We start from the raw sequence: 20,824 nt of genomic DNA, 5'->3' as shown, positions 1-20,824 counted from the left end.
GTTATGTTTATATCAAATATAGTTGTATTATGTACATGCCTTCTAGGAAAATGATGTAACTATGATGTAAATGTAATGTGGTTTAGGTGATATTATTTGGTAGGACTTATGTTGGCAAATTGAAATAAAGATCTTATGTAACTTGAAATGCATATATGTTCATTGTTCAATATCATGTATGTTGTAGGAACTTTTGGTATTGGATCTAAAATGAATCTAGTCTTAGAAGATAATTGAATGCTATTCAGTTTCTTAATTTGATTAAATTAAATTTGTATAGTAGGTTCAATTCTATTAGCTTTCTCATCTATGCTCATAAATGGATCAAATGTTAACTAAGATTATATTTAATTCCTTTCATGTTGTGTGGGTGGTTTTGTAACATCGTTGAGGAAACTTAGAGGATAGTTTAGTTGTTTTACTTCCTCTTGTGCAATTAAGCTTAGAATTGTTCCTAAATTGTTGTAGGAAGCACACTTAAAGGTTTAAAAAATAATAATTATTTCACCCTTATTTGAGTTAGTCTAGTTAGATCCTCCGGGGTTCCTTGGTGGGGTGTTACATCTTTTATCTTGAGTCTAAAACATTGTAACCAATTATTCATTTTGTGAGTGTGATTCTTACCATGGTTTTTAATTCTTGGGTTTTCCTTGTAGATCTGGTGTTCTTGTGTGCTTTGTACTTTATTGTTTCATAATTGTAAAGATATATTAATTGTGGTTTTAAAGTTAAAGGATAAGAAGTAAAGTGTTTTAAGGTCTAGACTAATTCACCTCCCCACCCCTCTCAGCCTCGTGGTGTGTTCAATAGAAGTATGAGGGTGTAAATGTAATTCTTTTCAAAGCAAGTGGGATACTACCTCACAATGACAAATTGTACAACTTCTAATTTGTTATTAGGCTTGAACCAATTCTCAAAATACCACCATAGATCATGATAGTTTTGATAGTTGATCATACTCATGGTTGAAATCCCAACTATAAGAGGTTATAGGATATTAGATAGTTAACTTGATTAATTCATATTTGCTAGCTTATTCCCAACTTGTGTCAAAATAACGAATTAAAGGTTGCAGCATTTGTCATTGTGAGGTACTCCATGACAACGGTTTTTAGGGCATTCTTTCCAATAGTTCATATCCTTTGTTTATACTTCCACATGTTCATGCATGACTACAAGATCAATTGTAACTACAACTTTTAAGGAAATTCTTATATCCTTTATGCTTCAATGTGTGCCCATACCTTGCTCCAACACTTCCATTTTGACACAAGTTGGGAATATGCAAACAAAAAAATCGATTGATTTCCTTTGGTGAAATAGTGTTACTCTCTCATGCGGATAATCATGTGTTCTATAGGCTATAACAATAATTTTCAAATATTTAGCATCATACATTGTACACCCTTAATTGGGTGGCACATTTCCACGCTTAGGTTAGCACCTACCTTAGTGTGTTGCATCTTGCATTATAAATTCCCTTTAAGAATTTAATTAATTAATTTAATTCAATCTGAAGTCCTCTTTCATACCTCTACACATCATAAAATTGGGCCCTTAAATCTAAGTGTATCCCTTTTTATTTTATTCTTTCAATTAATTAATTCATTAAAGTCCCTAATTATATCCTATTTCGACCTTCAAGGCCCGATTTTGCATATCTAAACACTTTGAATTGTCACACCGAACTAGGATTGACTTTATAATTGTGATACCTTGCATCCGTAAAAGATTGGAAAAAAGTCAACTGAACTATGGTGGTGGCTATACCACCACGGTCTCGACTTTTTCTCCCCGAATTTCAGGATCATGTTTTGGCAGTATTATAATGTTTAAATCCAACTTGGTGTGAAATTATATCATTTCTAGGTCAGCCTATGATCATAAAAAGGTTAGGGTTTCATACATATAGCATTTCCTTTCCTTATTTGAAGGATCCATCTACAAGTAATTGAAGGAGCCTCTCATGAAGTGAAAGTACAGGTTATGTGGAGTCTTCAATCATAAAATAAAACATTAATCAAGTCTTCATCAACCATTTTCATCATCAATTGAAGCTTTGAAGATATTAGAGAATAATAGGAGATCACTGATTGTTGATTGGCTTGTACCTCTTCCTTAGCGTTTGGTATGGTTTCATGTTATTTTCATATCTTTATATGGTTTCACAACACTTATTTGAAGATATTAGAGAATAATAGGAGATCACTGACTATTGATTGGCTTGTACCTCATCCTTAGCGTTTGGTATGGTTTCATGTTATTTTCATATCTTTATATGGTTTCACAACACTTATTTTTAGATCTACATTAGAGCTTTAGATCCATTATTGCATTTGTGATTTAAAGCATTTTCATGTACATTATGTTCATTTAGGGTTTTATATTCATATCATAATTGTAGAACTCTAATTCTTTCATTTTAGCACATTTAGGATCTTATACACACATAAGGTTCTTGCACACACATTTTAAATACATTATGGGCTATTTGTGGAGGTGTAAATCACTAAAACAAGGGGTTTGACTAAGGAAAAAACCTATATAGCCACCCAAACATCATTTTCCAAGTTGCCCCAAACCCCATTCCTTGCACATGAACCTTCAACCAACTTGTCTTTATATCATGATATTTTTTGAGACCTCCTTATGACTCTTCACCCCTCCCCTAAAGAGCCTACTAAGGACATTTGGAGACAAGAGGATGATTTAAATAACATATGCATTAATGCTCTCCCTTTTAAAGATGAACCATTAATAAATAATGCTATTCCCTCTCCCAAAATTGTGTCTACCAATGAGGACACCATAATGCAAGGAGAAATTTCTAACACTTCTCTCAATGATCTTCATATTTGGGATGAAACATTAGATGATGGTGTTGATTATTCTCTTAATTTTTCCCTCCCATATGAGAGTACCTTGGTCAAAGAAGATGATATTATGGTAAAAGAGGGTGATATGATTTCCAATTCCCTTAATAACACCTCACCTTCTATTCATTTCAATAATCTTCCCTCTAAAGATGAAGCATTTCTCTCTCTCCAACTTGGCTCTACTCATGAGGATACCCTAGTTCAAGAAGAGATTTTTAATATCTTTCAAAGATCCCCCTCCCAAGGATGAATCCTTGAAGAGTAACAATGATCCTTCTCCTAGAGAGTACCTCTCCCATGTAGATCCTTTGGTGATAGAGGATGATATGATGCCTATCTTTCCTACTAACATTATACCTTCTTTTAATACTCTTCCTATAGGGATGAAACATTAATGACTAGTGGTAATCCCACTCCCAACATTGATCCTATTTGTGATAACATTTTTGTGCAAGAAGAGACTCAACATTTTTGAAGAAGTTGAGAAATACAACTTCAGAGATCCCAAGAACACGTGCAAGCAAAATACCTGTCACAAGAGAAGAATGGAGACAACAAAGCAATAATGGCTCTGAAGAAAAATATTATCATTCAGTGAGGGAATTAATAAAAAAGTACAATACAATCCTTATAAAAGGAGATTAGCAACCCTAAAGGTGTGCAACCCTAAAGAAACCCTAAAGGGATAATGTGTACTTTATTATTAAATGCCTAAGTTTAGCTTAAGCGTAGAGGATAATAGATTAATAATTAAATAAATAATTATTAGCCACAACATGATAACTCTAGCACCCCCCCTTAAGATGAACTTAGGGAGTAGCTAAAAACAACTAAGGACTAAAAATGCATGAAAGTAACAATGGGTCCCGACAACTAGGCCTGATGAGGTACCCAAGTACAAAAGATCTCTATAAAGTGAAGAAATAGAGAAAACCTCATGGGAAAAAAATCTACTCCAAAAAGAGATGAAGGCTAGTTAAGTACTGAAGAAGCCTCCAAACTAGAGAATGTTTCAGAAAACAAGAACAAAGGATGAACATGAAGAACACCACTGAAGCATGAAGCTGCAAAAACTATCAAGATTAATTGTCGATCTGAAGAACCTCCACTGAAATAGAAGATGATCTAGTAGAGAAGACTGTAATATGCATGAGTGCCCTCAAATAAAACTTCTTGAATCAGATGGAAAACAAAGGCAAACAACTGAACTCAAAGATACAAATGGAAAAAAATACCAAAGTATGAAGAGATGATCAATCGAAGATGGAAGGTTGCCTCCAAAAATAGGAATGAAAGAGTGTCCATATGGTAAATGATCCATCTCACCAAAATGCATAGGTAACCAGCCACTGCATCTGCCTAGTACATAGGAACAAATACTTAATACATAGCTCACTCCAATGAACCAAGGAAGCATTAGAACCAAAAACAAATAGGAGAACCCCCCCCCCCCCCCCACATAATGCTGACAAGGGAGAGGTGACAGGTACACTAAAACTGAATGCCAAGAAAAACTGCATGACGAAGAACCAGGAACATCGAGAGTGCAGCAGAAAGTACAAACATATATAAAGGCTAGTGTCATGGATGAAACACTCACTTGACACACACCATGAGGCTAATGTCGTGGAAGGAACACTCACATGACAAAGGTATATGGAAAACAAATGCAAACATCAAACCCCCCATGACACTTTATAATGGAGTGCAAGTATAATAAGGCACAAGATGTGGAAGATCCTAAGCATGCAAGGCATAGTGGCACTTTATCTTAGTGTGTGTACAAAAAGGAAAATGCTTACAAAATGACGTATACAATGCTCAAAGAAGACAAAAGGCTAGAAATACATGAAGAACAACCATAATTAGGTCATCCCACGCAAACAAGAAGCTTCCACGATCTCATATGTCCAAGTAATTCACCAGAGTGTGAAAACACAAAAAAATGAATAAAATGTACCTAGAGTAAAATCTAGAAAAAAGTGCATGGATGGCTATGAAGAGCTCTCAAACATCATCCCAACACCGCTGGAATTGCGAAAAATAGAGAAACTGGCAAAAAGATATGAGCTCAGTACTGAAAAAAAAACACCTCTATCTTTAAATGGTTGTAGAATGTACTAGTAGAAAAATCAGGCAAAAAAACCCACAAATCTAGAAAGTATATGAAACTAGCTTTCCGACGATATCTCGTTTGCCAAAAAATGGTATTTTATGCCCAAGTTATGGCCAACTGAAAAAAATACCTCTTTTAGGGCACAAAGAGGGTTCAAAGAGGTCATGCATAGCTATTCGTACCGTTGACGTGAACATGACATCATGCTAATGTTAGTGGAATATTTTTGGAATATTCCCCTGTTGCCTGAAAAAAAACCCTGCCGGAAAAAATCTCTCTCCAGAAACAGATGTCGGCTTCTAGAAAAGAGTGATGGTGGTCAGAGAAAGAAACTGACAGGCTGGGGGCCTAGGTGGCGGTGGCGATGGCTAGAGGGCGGGGGGTGAGAAACCAAGGCACGAGGGCAGAAGGCGGCGGTTTTGGGGAAAAAACCACTGACCAAAAAAAAATGGCAGACAAGGGGCCATGGAGGCCGTCGGGGGTGGGACCACTAGCAGTACCGCCCACGGTACCCGACGACCTGCACAGAGACTGTTAGCCCTATGCGGGCCCAAAAAAAAATTGCCCCTCTTTTTTTGTGTCGGCCTGCAAGCTGTTAAATTGCAAAATAATTTTTTATTTTTATTTTTTGTGAATTTTCTTGAAATTCGTGTCCAAAAGGGCTAAAACCCCCCAAAAATTCCAAAGGCCAAAGTTGTCCAAATTGGACAAATTTATATGAAAATGGGGGTTTTTTGGTAATCTGAGCTCAACAGTGAGGTTCGTTTGAGCCCAAAAACAAAGAAGCACCCCAGATCCAAATAAAAAGCTTTGAAAAAATTGAAACCCTCAAAGCTCCAAAAAATCTTCAAAAAACAAGAATAGGTAGCAACAGATCTGAGCTCTGATACCATGAAGAAATTGAGAAATACAACTTCAGAGATCCCAAGAACACTTGCAAGCAAAATACCTGTCAAAAGAAAGAATGGAGGCAAAAAAGCAATAATGACTCTGAAGAAAAAGATTATCATTCAAAGAGGGAATTAATAAAAAAGTACAACACAATCCTTATAAAGAGATTAGCAACCCTAAAGGGATAATGTGTATTTCATAATTAGAATAATCATTAAATACTTACAATATTATTAAATGCCTAAGTTTAGCTAAGCGTAGAGTATAATAGGTTAATAATTAAATAAATAATTATTAGCCACAACATGATAACTCTAACAATTTCTTTTAATTATCTTTGTCATACAAATGATGTCGATCCATCTCCTAAAATTTGTACCCCTTGTAAGGATACTTTGGAACATAAGAATGTTAGTAGGTTACAAGGGTTCACTATTATTAACAATCCCCTCTATGAGGATGTCCCTTTTATTCAATCTAAAGAAAATCCTACTCATGAATAAATGTTTAAGGTTGATAATCCTCTTTATGAATCACTCAATTATTTTAGCTCTACTAAACCTTCCTCACATGTTCCCAAACCATCTTTGATTAATATGATAACTGTGAATGGTTATGAAACACCTAATAAACCCCTCTTCATAGTTCAAGGTGCTAGTTATTTTCCAAATTCTCAACCTCTTAATAAGCCTCTCTTTGTGGTTCAAGGTGTTTATAATAATGATGCCTTTTGCACTCCTAAAAAACCAGTTATTAATGTGCAATGAGGTTATCCTACTATGATCCCTTATGAGTATGCTAAACAGATTACCCAAGAGAGTTACAATTTAGTTGCCCACACATATAATACAAGGAACAATAGGCAACCTAATATTCCTTTGGTTATTCCTTCTTCACTTCCTACTTCTCAACCTATTCTTCCACTAGCACCTCGTATCTCACAAACTCTTGGTAAGGAGTATGATCTTATTGAACAACTTAAAGCTACCCCTGCCAAGATATCTCTTTGGGATTTGATTAGAACTTCATCTACATATCATGGAATGTTACAAGATGCTTTAAAGAGCTTAGATGTCCCACCTGCCATGACACCTAATAACATGGCTTCTTTGATAGATCCTATGAAATAATTAAGTTTCTATAACTGTTGTAAAGATCAATAAATTTTTTTCATTACCCTCCTCTCAAGATTAGTGTAGGAATTTGTTTCGCTACTTAACTTCTTTACAATATGCACAATTTTCCCATAAGATTGAACCAAGTCTAGACAATTTGAGAGAAATATGGACACAATTTGTGAAGGAAATAGTTGTCAAGGAGTTGGGACATTTAATATATGTTCACCTGTGAGCTCTCTAACTACTTTTGCATGGTTATAATGCAACACACATGTTTTGCAAAGATGGTCTTAGTTGAAGACACTAGAAATGGGGATTTTCTATTTCCTAATTGGAAACTACAATATGAGATTGTATGGATGGTGTGCTCTAGTCACAGTGTTGGCCAAAGTTGCCATGTTAATACAAGAAGTCTTTGCAGCATTGCAAAGGCTTTAGATAATATAAGGAAGGAAGATGAAGAGAACTAGAAACTCAACCTGAAAGATATATCTACAATTCGTATTTTTGAGAAATAAAATTGGTAGGATTGCCTTTGATGAAAAATCTCATAAAGCCACATATGATATGCCTACCAAGTGTTGTGGGGTGGGCTAAAAATAATGTGTATTAATTCTTATCCAATTCAACATGTTTTAAGGGTCTTGCTCAAGAATTATTGGAAGAGGTGTGGTGGCATTATGTAGAATGAAAAGATATGCCACAAGCAGTAAAGTGCAAATTTGCAATGTTTTGCATAAAAATAATGAATTAAAAACCCTGAAAATAAAAAGAATGTTAGAAACAATGATAATTAATTATTTTCCTTTATAATAATGCATGCTACTTTGGAAAAACTTTGGAGGGAGGAATGTGTGAATGATATGATGTTATAATTTGGATAGTATCCAAAATTTGCAAGCAAGTTTGCCAAATTGTTACCTTCTCTATAAAAATGGTTTATTTTGCAGTTGTCAAATTTATCCACAAACTCCCATACTTGATTTAAAACCCCCAAAATAATTAGTGTTTAAACATGGCCCCCATACAATGATAATAAAGAGAAATTATGATGTGTGTGAAGAGTGGATGTCAAATCAATCATTTATAATTCATTGCAGTCTTTAAAAATCTCTAATATTTGAGGAAGGCTAATATGGACATGTTGGCATTATGTGAACCGGTATGAGGACATAATGACATTGTGTGTTGTCATTGATGTCAATATGATGAAGAGAAGAAGAACCGGTATAACACTATGAACTGGCATTTGTGCCAAAGTGAAGTGGTGTGTTTGTTTAAGATGAACCGGCATATGGTTATGGGAACCGACACATGGAAGTGGTGTATGACTACTGGTTGGTGGTCTCAACTTCAGGGTTTCCGGTTGGAGTGCTTCAAGCCTATGTGGCTCAACTAGTGACTTTGTGTGAGGAGTTAGCATGGTAACGAAGAACATATCATATTGCCACGTAAGCCTTGTGCACGTGAAGGATCTTGCATGAAGGAGATTGCTCCTATCTACCTCGGGAATGTGCGAAGTCTGTAAACGGTGATAACATGTGATGGGTTATCAGCCGCCATGAAATCGGTGGAAAATGAATGATGGAGAAAGTCTTGAGATTGGATCAAGAAATATTGCATTTAATGCAGTATGCTCAATGGTCAGGATTGAACCATTTGAATTCCTTAACCTAACAGGTTCAGGGTTCTGTCAAGGGTGAAAAATGTGTGTGTCAAGTGTGATGTCTTCTTCATGTGATGCTATGATTGTTTTCTGTTAAGTAGTGATTCATGTTGATCTAGCAGTAATATGTACATCTTTGATGGTAGATTACCTGTTCATGCATTAGGGTGAAATGGAAATGAAGTGTTAGATTATATGAGAAGATAAGTGTCAACCAGTCTATGCTTGTCACAGTTATTCTGGGTTTTGTCGGTTGAATGCTATTTAAGGACCGATGTTACTGTTTGTCTGTTAATGCACAGTGTCTGTTGACAAACCGGTTTAAGGTTGTGTTTTTGTCTGTACTGATTCACCCCCCCCCTCTCAGTACCGGTTTGGTACTATTTGTTCATCATTGAGTTATCAATTGGTATCAGAGCGTCCTCTAGGTCCTTTGTGTTATAAGCTTAACCGCTTGAGGTAAAGATCCCAGTCTAATGATGAAGAGGGAAGGTCCAAAGTTTAACAGAGAAAAATCCAGTATATGGAAGATAGAATGAAGATATACATCAGAAGCATGGGTGCTCAACACTGGAGCTATGTTGAGAATGCCTATGTTGCCCCTACCGATACTCTCACCGAAGACCAAAAGAGAGAAATGCAGGAGAATGGGCAAGTCATGGAAGCCCTAATTAGTAGTTTATTTGACATTGAGTTTATTGAACTGGTGGCCATCGGCATGTAGACCAAAGGTAACCTATTTCAGCTGGATGCAAATATAAGTACATGTCTTATGGCTAAATTTGATGATAGCTGGATATGGCATAGGAGACTCTGCCATGTAAACTTTGATAACATTGTGAAGGCTGGTAAGATCAAGGTAGTTAGAGGGTTGCTGGTACTAAGAAAACCAGATAATACCTTGTGCAGAGAGTGTCAATTGGGGAAAATGTCTTCCTCAACCTTTAAAGGTAAACCTTTCACTACTGACAATTTGCTTGATCTTGTGCATACTGACTTGTGTGGTCCTATGAAAACTAAAAGTGTGCAGGGTGATAGGTACTTCATGATTCTCACTGATGACTACTCAAGAATGATGTGGGTCACATTCTTGAAAGATAAGTCCAAAGCTTTTGTAAAGTTTAAAGCTTTCAGAGAATTAGTGGAGAAGGAAAGCGGCAAAAGAATCAAGTACCTGAGAACTGATCAAGGAGGGGAATTCACTTCTGGTGAATTCAACAAGTACTATGAAGAACATGGCATCAAGAGGCAATTGTCTGCCCCCCAGACTCCACAACAAAATGGCCTAGTAGAGAGGAATAATTGGATTGTGGTTGAAGCAGCTAGAACCATGTTGATTCAAGGAAAGGTAGCTCACACCTTTTGGAGAGAAGCAGTGAGCACTGTAGTCGACACAATGAACTGGGTACTCATCAAGAAAGGCAAGGATAAAACTCCTTATGAGTATTACACTGGTAAGACACCTATGGTTAGCTACTTTAAAGTGTTTGGTAGAAAATGTTACATCAAGAGGAGTGAACACCAGAGCAAATTTGATGCGAAATGTGATGAGGGAATATTCCTAGGGTATTCTACCAAGAGCAAAGCTCTCAAGTGTTTCAAGAATAGGACTCAGAGAATTATGGAAAGTATCAATTTAAGAGTTGATGAAACCTCTGAGAAAACTGAGGAAATCGGTAGTGAGCAAGCGGTAAATGAACTGGTTGTAACCTTCTAGGAACCAGTTGTCAGTCAACCAAGTACCAGTAATAGTGTTCCTACATCGGCAGATGTAGATGCTGATACTGATGGAGATGAGGATGAAGAAGAAAAGCAAGAGGAATCTGTTAAGACCATTCCTCGGTATGTCAAGCTGAATCATGATCCTAAGCAGATCATAGGAGATAAGGATGTTGGAATCCTTACAACAAGAAAGGTCAGAGAAAGCTCATGTTTGATCTTTGAATTTGAGCCTAAGTCATTCAAAGAGGCACATAAAGATGAAGACTGGATCAAGGCAATGGAAGAGGAACTTGACCAGATAGAGAAAAATGGTACATGGTCTTTGGTACCTAGACCGGAGCATAAAAATGTCATTGGTACCAAATGGGTTTTCAGAAATAAGCTGAATGAGGATGGCATGGTGATTAGAAACAAAGCCAGATTGGTGTGTAAAGGATATGCCCAAGGAGAAGGAGAAGACTATGGAGAAACTTTTGCACCTATAGCCAGATTGGAAGGAGTTTGTATGCTTCTTGCATATGCAGCTTTTAAAGGATTCAAAGTATATCAAATGAATGTAAAATCTGCATTCCTAAATGGTGTACTTGAAGAGGAGGTGTATATAGAGCAACCAGATGGATTTTCCCTATCTGAAGACAATGACATGGTGTGTAGGCTACATAAAGCCTTATATGGTCTAAAGCAGGCACCTAGAGCATGGTATGAATGTCTGCACTCCCATCTTGTGAAAATTGGATTTGAGAGAACAAGTGAAGATAGCAATATCTACTTGAAAATTGAAGGAGATCAGATTCTGATCTGTGAGGTATTTGTTGATGACAATATCTTTGGTGGAGATGACAAGATGAGTCATGTGTTTGCAGATGAGATGAAGAAGGAGTTTGAGATGTCACTCATAGGGGAGATTAAGTTCTTCATTGGACTGCAGATTCAGCAGATGAAAGATGGAATCTTTATCACTCAGTCCAAGTATGTCAAGGAGGTGTTGAAGACCTTTGGCATGGAAGATAGCAAACCAGTTGGTACACCGATGGTGACCGGTTGCAAACTATCCAAAGAGGATGACTCAACATTGGTTGATGAGAAGAAATACCGATCAATGATTGGTAAGTTGCATTATGTAGTGCACAACAGACTGGATATTGCACATGTAGTTGGCATTACTACAAGGTTCTAGAAAAGTCCAAGAGAATCCCACTTGGTTGCAGTCAAGCGGATTCTTAGGTATCTAAAGGGAACATTTGACTATGGATTGTGGTACCCATATAGCAATGATTTCAGCCTGAAAGTATTCACAGATGTTGATTGGGCAGGTAATGTGGATGATCAAAAGAGCACAATCGGTGGTGCATTCTTTCTCGGTGGTAGACTGGTCTCATGGATGAGTAAGAAAAAGAGTTGTATCTCTCAGTCTACAGTGGAAGCGGAGTATGTTGCAACTTTCATGAACTGCACTTAGACAATTTGGATGAAGCATGTATTAAATGGCTTCAAAGTTCCTGTATCTTAACCGGTAAGCATATTTTGTGATAACACAAGTGCTATCGATATTTCAAAGAATCTAGTTTTACATTCTAGAACCAAGCACTTTGAGCTTAAATATCATTTCTTGAGGGAAAAGGTTCAGAACAAAGAGATTGCACTGGAACATGTTTCCAGTTAGGAGCAGTTAGCAGACATATTCACCAAGCCTCTCCTAAAGACTACATTTGTGTACTTAAGAGGTGAATTAGGGGTACTGCCCCTTCAGGAGGTGAACTAAAGGTATTTGCTCCACATTAGTCAGGTATTGCATAGTCATTTCTTTTGACTGATGTGTTGAAGGGTGCTACTCCTCAAGGGGAGTAGCATAATGGAACAGGGAAGCTTGTGCCTCCACTTTGGCATTGTTGTCAAAGGGGGAGAAGATGTGAAGCGGAGAAGATATCTGTAAAAATTGGGGGAGAAGATGTGAAGCGGAGAAGATATCTGCAAAAATTGGGGGAGAAGATGTGGAGCAGAGAGATATTTTTGTATATTGCCATCAATGCCAAAGGGGGAGATTGTTGGCATTATGTGAACCAGTATGAGGACATAATGACATTGTGTGTTTTCATTGATGTCAATATGATGAAGAGAAGAAGAACCGGTATAACATTGTGAACCGACATTTGTGCCAAAGTGAAGCGGTGTGTTTGTTTAAGATGAACCGGCATATGGTTATGGGAACTGACACATGGAAGTGGTGTATGAATACTAGTTGGTGGTTTCAACTTCAGGGTTTCCGGTTGGAGTGCTTCAAGCCTGTGTGGCTCAACTGGTGACTTTGTGTGATGAGTTAGCATGGTAACGAAGAACAGATCGTATTTCCATGTAAGCCTTGTACACGTGAAGGATCTTGCATGAAGGAGATTGTTCCTATCTACCTTGGGAATGTACGAAGTCTATAAACGATGATAATGTGTGATGGGTTATCAGCCGCCATGAAATCGGTGGAAAATGAATGATGGAGAATATCTTGAGATTGGATCAAGACTATTGCATGTAATGCAGTGTGCTCAACGGTCAGTATTGAACCGTTTGAATTCCTTAACCTAACAGGTTTAGGGTTTAGGGTTTATGCTACCGACCTATTTGTTTTCCTATAAGGTCGATGTTGTGATTCTTTCAGAGGTTGTTGGCAAAAGTTGTTTGTGTGTATCCTAGAGAAGAGATACGTGATTCTTGCTAGACTAGAGGAGAGAAGTGATACCTGTAGAGTGTAAGTGCAGAAGGTAAATAGGAGCTTAAGCGGATTTGCATTGGCATTGAGTGCTATTATTAGGTCATTGTTATACCTGTTGATCTTTAACCACTTAAACAGTTGTGAAATCCCTTAACATGGTAGCCTTAACAGGCTTGCTATAAATCCTTTAACAGGGTAACTTGAAGCTATTGAGTTATTGAAATCCTCTAGCTATTGAGTTCTTGAAATCCTCTAACAAGGTAACCTTTAACAGGGTTTAACCCTTAACCAGGTATTGTAGCCATCTTTAACTGAGTGATCCCTAACAGGATTGGTTCCTAACAGAACCCATTGTATCTGTATTTAATTGGACAAGGCTCCTAATAGAGCGGACTTCTAAAGAGTTCAAAAATAAGTTTGTGGGTATTCATCCCCACCATGGTTTTTCCCAGTTGGGTTTCCACATGAAAAATATGCGTGTCAAGTGTGATGTCTTCTTCATGTGATGCTATGATTGTTTTTTGTTAAGCGGTGATTCATGTTGATCTAGCAGTAATATGTACATCTTTGATGGTAGATTACCTGTTCATGCATTAGGGTGAAATGGAAATGAAGTGTTAGATTATATGAGAAGATAAGTGTCAACCAGTCTATGCTTGTCTCAGTTATTCTGGGTTTTGCCGGTTGAACTCTGTTTAAGGTCCGGTGTTACTATTTGTTTATCAATGCACAATGTCTATTGACAAACTGGTTTAAGGTTGTGTTTTTGTTTGTACTAATTCACCCCCCCTTCTCAGTACCGGTTTGGTACTATTTTTTCATCATTGAGTTATCAAGAAAATCTCTACTTTGGATTATCATAATGAATGTCCATTAGATCTTCCTTCTGATTTGACTAAGTATGCTTCATACTACCTATTTCTTGTGCTCCTTCCCATGCACCTATATAAGATATTTTCAAGTATTACCTTTCTAAAATAGATGCTAGAATATGCCACCACCCTTCTACTTATCCATATTTTATATTCCCTTCCTAATACTTTTACATATAAAAGACATTGGCAACTCAACTTCATAGCCACTCCTTCATCCATTCCAATCAAAATATTTCAAGGTCCAAACTTCTTCATTTTCATCTTATTATTTGTTCCTATAGGAAACCTATCCTTCATAAGGTGGACCATAACCTCTTCTCCAAGTTTGAATTTTTTGAATCTTATTTTTTCATCTATCTTCCTCTTTTATTGATTATTAATTTTAGTGAGATGTTACCTTACCTCCTCATTTACATCCTTAATGTATTCTACACAATATTTTTTGCATCTATACTTCTTTGCTCCTCCTTATTTATAAATTTCTCAAATTTGAAACATTTCCAGAACTACTCCCATATATAATTTCAAATAGTGAGTTTCCTATACTCTTGTTAATTGATTTTTTTATGGAAATTGAATCTTATGAAAAATAAAGTACCATCTCTTTACCTTTCTCCTATAAAATATCTCAAAAGGTTACCAAATTTTTTATTTGTCACTTTTATTTGATCATTAATTTGCGGGGGAAATAACTAGACTTCAAAACTATATTCAACTTCTTTCATAATGTCTTCCAAAAATATTTGACAACTTTTGTGTCTTTATATGAAAATATGCTCTTGGGCAGACCATTAGTTCTAACCAATTCCTTAAAAGTATTTCTAAAATATAAATTGCTATCATTTTTTGTTGGAAAGGAATGAATTGTGCCTTTGGAAAATCTATCAACTACTACAAAAATAGAATTATGATCTCTCTAAGTACTAGGTAAACCAAAAACAAAATACATTTTAATGCCCTCCATGGTCTTTCAGGTACATATAAAGTCTAATATGAACCACTCTTTCTTTTAGCCATCCAATTTACCCTGTAACTCTATACGAAAAATTTCACAACTTAATACAACTATCGTGAATAACAGTTCTTACTTACTAATATAATAGTCTTTGTCTTCCAAAATATCCTCTTAATCCTCCATTATGTTTTTCTTTTATCAAGTTATGTCTCATGGAACTTGTTAGAATGTATAAATGATATCCTCTAAATAACATACCATTTGGGCTTATACAATCCAACCATATGTTTTATACATAGTAATAATTTATAGAAAAGTTATCCATGCTTCTATTATTATTATTATCATTATTATTTTTTAATATTTCAGATACAAATGCTTGAATCCTTCAAGCCTAATAACTTTTAATTCTAATATCTACTAGAAAATTTTACCTTATATTCAAGCCATCTATAACTCTATTATACTTCCCACTTCTACACTTCAACATAAATTTATAGGTTTGTAAAAATTCAACAATTTAAATTTCCTTGATTAAACTTCACTTATCTACTCAAATTTTATAAATCTTGATATTTAGTGTAAAAAAAATATTTAGGCAAGAGATGATGTCTCCATTTATTTAGTTCTTAAACAATGGCATATATTTTTTTTATAATAAATAGAATACTTCTTCCTAACATCATTGATTTTTTTCACTAAAATATGCATTTAGCTTAATACTACTACAACAATACCATTAGCATCAGAATATACCTAAACTACTTGGATAAAATTGGTGAGTGCTATAATAGATTTTAATGTATTTTTTTTCTTTCTAAAAATTCAAAACTTTAGATGCCCCTTTAGTCGATCTATATTATTTCCAATCTCCCCTCAATTTCTTGATTAAGGGTAGACATACACTAATATTTTTTTCATAAACTTTCTCTAGAAACTAACAAATTCATGAAATGATGTTTAACTTAGTAATACTCTTTGATATAGATCATTCTACAATAGCATTTACCTTCTCTACATCCATTCTAAGAACTTTACCTTTGATTAAAAATCCCATATACATTAACTCCTTCCTCACAAAGTTGTGTTCCTTTAAATTATCAAAAATTTATCTTCTCTCAACCTCTCAAAAACTCTAGAAGCATGCATGAAATGTTTTAAATTTTTCCTAAAAATTAGAATATCATCTACATAGGCAATAAAAATTTACCCCAAAATTCCTTGATTACATCACTCATGAACCTCATGAAAGTGTTGATTGCAAATTGGTTAGTTTGAATGGAATTACCAACCATTTATGCAGTCTTTTTTTCATTAATGCTATCTTCTATTCATCTCTAGTGATATCCACTCTTTAAATCTATCTTTATGAAATACTTCACTCAAGCAATCCATGATATTATTCATTCTTAGCAATGGAAATCTATACTTGATTATTATTTTTTGATGACCTTAGAATCAATACACATCCTCTATTCTTCATCCTTACATATTGTACATGGCCTCAAAATCTCTTTAACTAGTCCACTGCTCAATAATTCTTGAACTTGTCTATTTAAATCTTCATTTTCTATTGGAGGCATTCTATGGTCTACCTTGTTAGGAAAAGTTCTCCCAATATCAAGTGAATTTGATGACTTATTCTTCTCACCGATGAAAACCTTCAATTACATTGTACATGTATATATTCTCTTTCTTCTTTTATTATTTTATAAATCAAGGCAAAGGGCATATTTTCATGCTTCATTACATCCAAATTTTTTTTCTTTCATATACCAAAAAATTCTAAAATTTCTACATACCTATTTTTTCTCTCATAGGTTTTAACTTTTGTTTCACTCCATATTTTGTCAAAAATAGGTGTTGGCACAACCATAATGTATGGAACACCTATCACACTATCACAACCTTCCCAATATTAGGTGGCATCCAACTATTGGCATAATATCACATCAAACTTCATCATGATAATGTCAATTCTTCAAATTTACCAAATTTTGTTCACAACCAAATATTTATGATGTTTTTACAACCAAGAAATATTATATGGATGTGGATTCTCTATTATTTTTAAATTCAACTTTGTAGCATTCTCCATAAACTATAAATTATCAATAGTTCCACTATAAATAATAACATTATAATATTTACCTCTTGAATTAGACTTTGTTATGAATAAATTCTTACTTTAGGTTGGTTCTTCTTTTCCTTCTTTCTTCAATAAGGCTCTTCTAAGAATAACAATTTATCCTCTTTTAGATTCTTCTAAATGTTCAAATCTTGTCTCCTATCTATATGGGCAATTATAGTATTACTTTTAGTCTTCTATTTGGTGATCCTTGATCTTTTTGTACCCATAAGATCTATGCCATTCTTTAGCACATCTTAAACATATTCATCTAAACTGTTGGGAAAATGGTGTCTCAACCTTGCATTTACATGAGTTTTCTATTTATAGTAAGTTTTAATTTAAGTACGCAATGGTGCGAAATTCTCCCTGAAGCTTCTTGTTGGCTAGATAAGCATTTTAATAAAGTTACATCACAAGATCACAACTAGTTTTGAAGATATTAAATTTTTCATTTTGGAGGAGGTGCAATGAAAGGTTTAAATTTAATTTTGAGGACTTTAGAGGCCCCAAAATGTCTTGAAAAGTGGGTATAAGTAGTGCAGCGGCTTACGAGGTAATAGAGAACTTTGTGAGCTTTCTAGCATTTCAAACAGTTTGTCAATAGGACACATAATTCTCATGTTATGGCCTTTGGAAGTTTGTACTCTTGAAATAGGAAATATAAAATACATCAGACACATAAATGAGTTGTAAAAGGGAGGGACATGTGTTGATGTGTGTTTTAACACATCATAGGGCATCTAGAAGGGAGATAAGGTCGGCTACACCTTATTGGGTGGTTTTAGCCCATGGTTTTGTAATACCGTTTGATGGTTTCTTGTATTGTATCTTGTATATATGAGGTGCGTGAGATAGAGGTTGTGTGTAAGACTCATGGCTATTGAGTTACCTCTGAATCTCTAATTAGTAGTACTCCTGTGAAGAGATTGCTTCTACTTTTTATTGTTGAATAATATATTGGACAACTTTTGGAGCATGGGGTTTTTCTCCCAAAAGTGTTTTCCCCATGTAAATCATTGTGTTATGGTTTGAATGTTATTATGTCTATTTTTGTTTTATGTAACTATTGTGACGATTTGTAAATTTTTTTGCATTATCCTCCTCTCAAGGTTAGTGTAGGAAGTTGTTCCGCTACTTAACTTCCTTACAAGTGGTATCAGAGCTTGATCGCCTTTGGTTTCAGTTGTGGGTTGTTGGGTTTTTTGAACTAATCTAGATTTGAGTGGGAGCTTGTGCAGAATAAACTTTTTGATTTTGTTGCAGGAATTTTTTAGATGGCAAGTTTGTCAGGGAGAATAGTGGTGGAGAAAGTTAATGGAACAAATTTTGAGATGTGGAAGTTGAAGATGGAAGATCTGCTAATAGATCGAGATCTGTGGGATGCTGTTGATGCGAATGTCTAAAGACCCTCAGATCCTACTGTGGTGGCTCAATATGATGTTATGGACTGAAAAGCCAAGGGTCTAATCAGACTGTCTAGAAGACTCTGTTCTAATTAATTTCCATGAAGAAAACTCTGCAAAGAAGCTATAGATTAAGCTTGGTGAAATTTATCAAGAAAAATCTTTATCAAATCAAATTTTCTTAAGGAAGAAATTATATTCCTTGAAGATGGAAGAGGATGGATGAATTGCAGACCACCTGGAAGCATTCAATATGTTGGTGGCTCAATTGGTATCTATCGGTGTTAAGATGGATGAAGAGGAGAAATGTTAGATCTTTCTTTATTCTTTGCCTCATTCATGGGACTCTCTTGTTATGGCTATTGGTAGTAATTTTGTTGTTTTGAAATTTGAAGATGTGGTGGGTGCCCTACTTGGTGAAGAGATGTGGAGGAAGGTATCCATCAGTTCAAAAGAAGCCCTAATTGTTCATGGAAGACCTAAGGAGAAAGGAAAGAAGAATGAGAAGTGCGATAAGTCCAAATCGAGAGGTAGATTGAAATCTCCTAGAAAGTCCAAAGTCATTTTCTATAATTGTGGTAAACTGGGTCACACCCGTAAGAACTACAAAGAAGAAAAAGAAAAAGTTTGATTCTGATTCTGATTCTAAGTCTGAGAATGAAGATGGTGATGCATTCATTGCAGCTTTGGTGACTCATGTAGGTAATGATGCTTGGTTAATTGACTCAAGTACATCTTTTCATATGATTTCCAATAGAGATTAGTTTTCTGAATATGAAGAATTTAATGGAGGTAAGGTATGCTTGGGTGATGATTCATATTTAGACATTGTTAGTCGAGGTAAAGTTAGAATTAGGTTTTTTGATTGTAGAATAAAAAGGATTTATGGTGTGCTGCATATCCCTAGATTAAAACAAAATCTTTTATCTGTAAGAAAACTGATAGACGGGTGTGCAGATAGTCTTTTCTGAAGCAGGATGTAAGATGATTAAGGGTGCTATGGTAATTGCTAGAGGTGTTAGGGTCAACACTTTGTATAAGCTAGACGCATACACTCTTGAGTGCAATAACACTTCCGTAAAAAGTAAATCTATGGATACTTCATCGATAGATTTGAGGGTTTCACCTTCTACAGATGGAAATGGCTTTTGGGTACCTAAGGGTTCTCTTTCTTCTACAGCAAAGTTACCTACAAAGAAGACTATGTTATGGCACTAGAGGGTTGGCCACATTGGAGAAAAGGGTCTAAGGGCCTTGAAAAATAAAAACCTTATTGAAGGTTATGATTGTAATCTTGACTTTGATTTTTGTGAGCATTGCATTTATGGAAAAGAAAATTGTGTTCAGTTTTACTCGAGTTCTCATAAAACTTGTGATGTTTTGGATCTTTTTCATTTCGATGTGTTTGGTCCTGTAGATGTTCCTTCGATTGGAAATTCCACATATTATGTTTTATTTATTGATTATTTTAGTAGAAGGACATGGGTATATTTTCTAAAGAGAAAATATGAATTTTTCATTTGATTTAAATAATTTAAAGCAATGGTTGAGTTGCAGACTGGAAAGAAAATTAAATGTTTAAGGACTGATAAGGGCAGTGAATTTTTCTCTAGTGATTTTGATAGATTTTGTAAAGACCATGGCATTAACAAACAAAACACAATTCCGTATTCTCCACAACAATATGGAGTTGCAGAAAGAATGAATAGGACACTGATGGAGAAGGCTAGGAGTATGCTGCGTGGTGGTGGTCTAGAACAAAATTTTTGGGCTGAAGTTGTTTCCATTGCTTTCTACCTGATTAATAGGTCTCCTACATTAGCTCTTGTTGATAAAACACCCATGGAAGCATGATCGGGTCACAAGCCTTCATTAAGACATCTTAGAGTTTTTGGTTGCAAGGCATATGCACATGTGCCAAAGGAGAAGCAGACAAAGTTGGAGAACAAGGCTATGAAATGTATCTTTATTAGGTATAGTTATGGTGTGAAAGGATACAAGCTTTGGGACCCTATTGCACAAAAGGTAATTCATAGTAGAAGTGATATTTTTAGAGAAATCAAGTCTCCTTTTGTTACAATGCAGCTAGAACAGACTAAAAAGGAAGATGTGATTCAATTCCCTTCTACACCTAAAAGAGTTGAATCAAGACCCCTAGATAGGCAAGAAGTTGAGGAGAGCTCGTCTAGCTCTGAATCTTCAGAAGAGGAGGAAGAACCTCCAACTTAGCCTATTTGAAGGTCTACAAGACATAGACAACCACCTGATGATTGAAGATTTATTTTTTCTTTGAATACTAATGTGGATGAACCGAAAGCTATAAAAGAGTCATTAGGTATGAATGATGCAGAATCCTGGAAGATTGCT

Source organism: Cryptomeria japonica, chromosome 11 (assembly GCF_030272615.1).
Source record: "Cryptomeria japonica chromosome 11, Sugi_1.0, whole genome shotgun sequence".
In the NCBI taxonomy this organism is placed as follows: domain Eukaryota; kingdom Viridiplantae; phylum Streptophyta; class Pinopsida; order Cupressales; family Cupressaceae; genus Cryptomeria; species Cryptomeria japonica.
This window is presented reverse-complemented; position numbering follows the sequence as displayed.